Source organism: Octopus sinensis, linkage group LG4, assembly GCF_006345805.1.
Source record: "Octopus sinensis linkage group LG4, ASM634580v1, whole genome shotgun sequence".
NCBI lineage: Eukaryota > Metazoa > Mollusca > Cephalopoda > Octopoda > Octopodidae > Octopus > Octopus sinensis.
The window spans coordinates 12004980-12013365 of NC_043000.1; positions in this window are offsets into that span (position 1 = coordinate 12004980).

Below are 8386 nucleotides of genomic sequence, written 5' to 3' on the forward strand. Positions count from 1 at the left end.
AAGTGTTTTGCTCAAGAACACAACGCGTCGCCCGGTCCAGGAATCGAAACCAAAATCTTCCGATCATGATGCTGACACCCTAACCACTATGCCACGCGCCTCCACTTTTTTATTTTATACTTTATTTTATTTTTTGATGAAGGACTATTATCCGAAACATCAAAACTCTTTTCCTTTCTTTTAAACGTTATACTAATACCACATTTGTTAAATCTTTTCTGTCTCGTATTTTCTTGCTTTTTGGCTCATTTCTTAACAACATATACTACTTATAAACCTACAACTTCTAAAAGCTCATGAGAATGAGACAGTCCACTTTGTATATATTACACATTCACAGCAGCAAGTGAAAGCATAATTTTTCATTAAGTCAGTCTTAATACGAGCCGTGTACTTCGCTGAACGAATACACAATGCAGCAGTAAACCCATTTCTGTCAGTTCCCATAAAAATAGCCCCTTCGCTCCTTTTTCGTGCCGCTCTAAAAGGAACCGTAATTCACAAACACCCGATATAACGCATGTTCTGCATTATGAATTACTTAATGAATACTGTGACGTGAGCTGGTAATTAATTACTATTTAAGTAATTGTTTCATTGCTGTTTCATTGGATTTTTGTTTTATCTTACTTTGGGCTGTATAATAACTTTATATATCGCTCTCAGCGATACACCGGTCTATATTATACTACAGGTGGCAGAATGGAGAAAATTCATACATACATACATACATACATACATACATACATACATAGATACATACATGCATGCATACATACATGCATACATACATACATACATACATACATACATACATACATACATGCATGCATACATACATACATACATACATGCATACATACATACATACATACATACATACATGCATACATACATACATACATACATGCATACATGCATACATGCATACATACATGCATACATGCATACATGCATACATACATACATACATACATACATAGATACATACATACATAGACACACATACACACACATATTCATACATACATACATACATACATACATACATGCATGCATACATACATACATACATACATACATGCATGCATACATACATACATACATACATACATACATGCATGCATACATACATACATACATACATACATACATACATACATGCATGCATACATACATACATACATACGTACGTACGTACATACATACATACATACATACATACATACATACATATGCACACATGCACACCCATATACAAACAAATCTATCTATCTATCTATCTATCTATCTATCTATCTGTCTGTCTGTCTGTCTGTCTGTCTGTCTGTGTATACTGTTTTTATTGTGAGCGCAGTTATTTTGTACACACGCACACGTACACACGCGCACGCACACATGCACGCACACACGCACGCACGCACACACACACATATACACACAAACACATATATAAATTTCCACATTTTCAAAGTCCTCTCGAATTTTTGGCCTAACGGGTAGCAATTGTTATGTTTTGTTTTGCCGGGTGTAATAAAAACAAAACACACACACACACACACACACACACACACAAATAACTGGCAAAAACTAGGAGCACTCCGTCGGTTGCGACGATGAGGGTCCCAGCTGATACGATCAACGGAACAGCTTGCTCGTGATATTAACGTGCAAGTGGCTGAGCACTCCGCAGACACGTGCACCCTTAACGTAGTTCTCGGGGAGATTCAGCGTGACACACATGATGTGACAAGGCTGGCCCTTTGAAATACTGGTACACGAGAAACAGGAAGAAAGAGTGAGAGAAAGTTGTGGTGAAAGAGTACAGCAGGGTTCACCACCACCCCCTGCCGGAGCCTCGTGGAGCTTTAGGTGTTTTCGCTCAATAAACACTCACAATGCCCGGTCTGGGAATCGAAACCGCGATCCTCCGACCGCGAGTCCGCTGCCCTAACCACTGGGCCATTGCGCCTCCATAACTGGCAAAAACTATCGGTCGAAGTACGATTTAAATGATTTGGGAGTACGTGAAAAAGTACGCGGATAAGTGTATAGAAACGAAAACAATCCATAGAAGAACCAATAATTTAGAAATTTAAATGGATTTTTGGGTACTACTTAAGAAGAGTGGTCCCAGTGCGCGCACTCGCGTGGTCGCGCATCCGCGCTAGCTAGCCGTGACTAGTCGATCCTTACTTTGTGTTTTTGTATTTTATTTACTTTTTTAAGAAAAATTATTTACTTTGTGGAAAAAAAATTTTTGTGTTTTATTTACTTTGCTAGGTAGTTATTGTAGGATCGACTAGTCACGACTAGCTAGTGCGGATGCGCGATTACGCGAGTGCGCGCACCGGGACCACTCTTCTTAAGTTGTACCAATTTTTGTAAAAGCCACGTCCCTTACATTCATCATGATTGATGAAAAGCCATCCAGACGTTGTGTCAAGAATAAAGACTCGGGCTTGGTTGTATGGTTAAGACGCTCGCTTTCCGACCACATGATTTCAAGTTCAGTCCCACTTCGCGGCAATTTGGATGTCTTCCATTATAGCTCTTATCTTGCGAGTGAAATTTGCTTGTTCTTCCACCACTTGGCAACCGGTGTTGGTTTGTTAGCGTCCACATAACTTAGTAATTAGATCAGAGGTCGGTGAACCGGGGTAAATTACCCCAAGTGGAGGTAAAAATGAAATTCTTGGAGGTAATGAGGACTCATTAGACGTGAGTAAAATTATATAAAAAAAAAAACGTGTTCCCTGTTATCTATGATTTTCTTCCATTCGAATCAAGCAGGTAACGTCAGCGTAAATAAATATATTTAGGAGTAATTGGTTAAAAAAAGCACCCCGATCCCTGGGTTAGACAAAAAATTACTACGCTTTAAAATGCGTACTGGGGTCGATTTGTTCAACTAAAACCCTTCAAGGTGGTGCTCCAGCATATCAAATAATAATAATAACGATTTCGTTACGTTCTGAGTTCAAATTCCACCGAGGTCGACTTTGCCTTTCATCCTTTCGGGGTCGACAGATAAAGTACCAGTTTCGCAGTGGGGTCGATATAATCGACTTAATCCGTTTGTCTGTCCTTGTTTTTCCCCTCTATGTTTAGCCCCTTGTGGGCAGTAAAGAAATATATAATAATAATAATAATAATAATAATAATAATAATAATAATAATAATAATAATAATGATAATGATAATAATAATAATATAATAATTGGAAGTGTTATCATGTACATTGTTTTGTCTTGGTATAAAAGATGGGCTACAGCAAATATTCTGCTCAATACCACAGATTTGCTTGTCAGTTGTTTGACCTTAACCAGTTGAGCATGTCCCTTAGTGGCTGACGATATGTGCATCTCTGATAACGAGCAGAAGTAGTGAGGGAGCATCATAGCCATGTGTTGAGAGGGATTCTTTGGGGTTTCAATAATTCACCTCTGGAAACATGGGTGGTTCTTTCAACATCCTTAAACAACCCTTATTGAGGGACCTTTTGAGCGAGATGGGCTAATGATAATAAGGATTAGTGATAGAGAGGAATAACTACACACAACATTAGTTTAGTTGAAAAGGACTTGAAAGTAAAAATCTTGAAGAATGTCCCCACTCTGACTTCAAGTTTATTCCAAGGCAACTTTCCCTTTCGTCCTCGGGGAATTGGTAAAACTGCAATAATTTTGAACTGTATGCTTTGCAGTATTTGCTCCGCCTCTGAGGTCAAATTCCGCCATAGGTGGTAGACTTTGTTCGTCTTCCAGTTTAACACACCGCCACCCGGGGTATCTTCGGTGTCATTAAGTTAAGTTCGCTATCTTGCAAGCATTCGGGCCAGATACCCAGTTCGAGGATATCTTCCTCCATCCCTTCCTCCCTCTTTCCTTTCCCCCTTCCTTTCTCTCCCCTCCCTCCATCCATCCACCCATTTACTTCCCTCTCTTTCCTCCTTGCCTCTCTTTCCTTCTTCCCTCTCTTTCCTCCTTCCCTTTCTTTCTTCCTTCCCTCTCTTTCCTCCTTGCCTCTCTTTCCTCCTTGCCTCTCTTTCCTTCTTCCCTCTCTTTCCCCCTTCCTTTTCTTTCTTCCTTCCCTCTCTTTCCTCCTTGCCTCTCTTTCCTTCTTCCCTCTCTTTCCTCCTTCCCTTTCTTTCTTCCTTCCTTCCCTCTCTTTCCTCCTTCCCTCGCTTTTCTCCTTCCCTCTCTTTCCTTCTTCCCTCTCTTTCCTCCTTCCCTTTCTTTCTTCCTTCCTTCCCTCTCTTTCCTCCTTCCCTCGCTTTTCTCCTTTCCTCTCTTTCCTCCTTCCCTCCTCCCTCCATCCCCTCCCACATTCCCTCCCGCCCTGCCACCTTCCCACCTTCCCTCCTGCCTTGCCCTCGCTTTCCCCCACTCTCTCCCTCTCCATCCTTCCCCTCCCCCTTTTCTTCCTCCATCAGTCTCTCAGACACCCTATAACGTGTCATGGCCACTGCTTTCCCGGATTAAAAAAGTAGTTCATCAATTCAGATTTTTGAAGTCGATTTGCCTTGAAACAAAATAAACTACCAAATTTGATGGCACTTGAGACACACTTTGTTTTTTAAAAAAGTATCTCAAAAACATCACACTGGATCCTATATTCGAAGTTAGGCTTCCCATAAGTTTTAATACGCTTAAAACTTTTTTCTTGAATATGCGCCGCTGAAATTGGATTGCGTCTAATATGTCCGTGCCTCTTTTATGCCCTCAAATACGTTACTTCCCATTTAAACATAATGCATTTAAATTTTCTATCTGGTTTATGTTCAAACCGGCCAGATCCGGCCTCTCACGCCTACCTTACAATGTCACTCTAAATATAAACAATCACATCGTCGAAATGTTGAAGCTATAAGATAATGCATGATTAATCCCAAAACAATGTTAATAAAAACAATTGCAGCGTGGAAGGTGTTTATAAGCCATTTAAGAAACACACAAAATCCGTTAGATTCACTTCAACATTTAAATTTAATTTGTCAAAATATTTTCGTCGCTTTGAGACTGCGACCTGTTCACTGACAAAATTCCGTGCAGCACGGAATTTAGCCAGCACGGAATTTTGTCAGTGAACAGGTCGCAGTCACAAAGCGACGAAAATATTTTGACAAATTAAATTTAAATGTTGAAGTGAATCTAGCGGATTTTGTGTGTTTCTTAAATGGCTTATAAACACCTTCCACCCTACAATTGTTTTCGTTCCAGCACACGATCGCAGATCAGGTCACTTGCTATGCAAGTACATCTCCGTAAATGTTAATAAATAAGCATTACATTTGACAGAGTAATCTGAATGCTAAACTACAACCTCTCCTTACTACAACGATACTGTGTTCTCAGCCATGATCCATTATGTGAGCGCTAAACATAAACCCCAGAAGATCTCCCAGAACTAGGACCGGAATAGTCACGTAGTTTGATCCAACATGTAATATGACATTATTAGTATGACTAATGTAATTAGGGAATTTTTAAACTTCGCGTGAAGTCATTTTCCCAATGACTAATCAATCCAACCTGTGAAAGCAGAATACTACCAGAAAGTTTTGTTTCCCACCTTGTAATTTACTCAAAGCAACTTTGCATGCAAAATATTTGCAGCCGCCATTTTATTTTCCTCCGGTATCTTAAATATGGTTTCTCAATGCCATGCAGTTTGCTGTTAATTCTTCCCAATTCCCAATTTCGATGTCAATTCCTCTTAGGCCAATCTCAGACCATCTTTATGTCTCTTCTTCGTTTTGTGCTGAGATCTGTTATGTTCCACAGAAGCTTGTCTCTCCACAAGAAGCTTGTTTCAGGAATCGGCAATTGTTTAGGCAATGACATAACTAGAGTGTGTGCAATCGGGACTTCTTCTGTTTGCCACCATCTCTTTTCCCACCGTCCCTTTTACAGGGTTATAAAGCAGACCCAAAAAGGTTACCCCATAAAAGAGCCGCCCGTGGAAGACTGACCCCACATGGCATCCCGCCTCAGAGCTGCGCTGCTGCATTTAACTGAAATATCTGACTAATCCACATCAGCACACGAGAGTCAATAACATCATAAGAACCATCAAGGAAGGGCTGACCACATTGCACAACTGAAGGCCAACAGATGGACAATCAGAGTGACGGAATAGACACCAAGCTAATGGACAAGATCAAAAGGCCAACTAAGGACAAGACGGTGAGATGATCTCACCGGTTATCTGGGGCCTACATGAGCACGACTAGCCAACGACAGAGAGCGATGGAAGGAGTCCAGGGAGAGGTTCCTCCTGCACGAGTGATGAAACCCTAGATATTATTATTATTTTCTTTTGTGTTGTGTTGTCCCTTTTTGTTTTGTGTTCGGCCCTTGTGGCCAATAAGGAAATCATTATTATTATTATTATTATTATTATTATTATTATTATTATTATTATTGTTGTTGTTGTTGTTATTATTATTAACATTAGTATCATTATTATTATTGACTTGATTCGGGTTCAGTCTCATTCCGGGCAGGATTTATGTGGGTAGCGGGTTACTACCTGTAACCTTAGGTATCCATTAGCTTTCAATAGTCTTTCAAGTGTCTAGAACCTTCCTGATAACTTTTCCTGTCCTTAAGAGGCAAAATTACTGTAGAAGCTCTACAGGACTTTCTATTCCAATTTCCAACCATTTGTCCGTATCTTTGCTTAAAGTTCCCAAAGCACCAATTATTGTAGGCATAATCTTCATTATTATTATCACCCGTCCAAACCAGCTCAAAATTTACTTTTCATGAGATGAGTCTTAATGCTTGAACTTTTGGCTCCAGATCAACTTTGATCAAGCAGACCTGTGATCAAAAGGCACTCCAGCCATAACCACCCTGTTTTAATTTTGTTTTTCAGATACAATATAACTAGGATCAGATCAAAAATCACATTACCTGATGTTATCTTGGTTTTTCTTTTAAAATTGTAAGATATGATTTGAAGGGGATTTGGCTGCAGTTTCTAACAGCTTGAACAACATTGCAGAAGCCCTTTCATTGTGTATATATGTGATCATATGACTGTTATGGATCAGCTAGTATGGGTGTGTTGTGTTTATTGTGTGTGTTGTGTTTTATTGCGTGTGAGTGTGTGTGTATATGTGTCTGTGTGTATGTATGTATGCGCGGGCACGCGTGTGAATCGTGTGTCTTTGTGAATGAATGAATGTCTAAATTGTGTGATTGTGTGAGTGCGTGTAATAATGAGTGTGCATGGCTGTGTTCATGTATATGTTATATGTATGCGTGTGATGAAATATGCATGAGTGTGTGTGTATGTGTGTTTGGGGTGTGTGTGTAGTGTTTTATCAGCTCTCTCTTTCTCTCTTACCCTCTATTTGTCTGTCTATCTACCACCCCCTAATTGCATCGACCTGTATGTCTTCATTGATCTCTCAGCCAGACTGTCTCTCTTTCTCTCTCTCTCTCTCTCTCTCTGTATCTCTCTCTGTCTCTCACACGCACATACACAAATACACTCTCATATAGACATAAACACACACATGCTCTCTCTTTCTCTCTTTCTCTCTCTCACTCTCTCTCTCTCTCACGCACGCACGCACGCACGCACACACACACACACACACACACACACACACACACACACAAACACACACGCACGTATATGCACAAAATGGCGCAGTTGATTAACAAATCATCGTTGAATTAATCCTTTGACTATGCCACTTCAATTAACTGTCTCTCCGCCCGCAGCCACCACCTCGGGTGGTATAAGGCATCTGCCTATAAATAGAACCATTCTATCTACATCAACTACAGCACAGGAACGCCACCTGTAGTTTGAATGTTGCTCATCTTGGAAAGAAAAATCATGAAAAATAAAAGATGGTGACTGCTGGTTAACAATCTTCTGTTAAATTCTCGTTTCCGGTGATTGCACGGTTGCGCAGTTGCGGAGAAGAAGTAGCTTCTAATGTAATGAAACGGAAGTAGTACTTTGGCGGTGGTGGTGGTGTCAGAAAAATTGCTGATAATGTGTGTGGTTTTGGTGAGTGTCATGGCTGGGTTGTCACACGGTAGAACCAAATGAGGGAAATCAAGGAAGTTGAAAGCATTTGCTTCTTTTTTATCTTGAGGCGTGGCTGTGTGAGTAAGAACCTCGCTTTCCAATCATGTGTTTTCTGGTTCAGTCCCACCGCGCGGTACTATATGTGAGTGTCTTCTACTAAAGCCCCGGGTCAACCTTGTGAGTGAATTTGGTCGATGGATACTGTGAAGAAGCACATCGTATATGTGGGTGTATTTGCATGTGTGTGTGTGTGAGTGAATGTGTGTGTGTGCATTTGTGTGTGTGTATGTATGTGTGTCCTTATGTCTGTGTTTGTCATCCCCTGCACTGC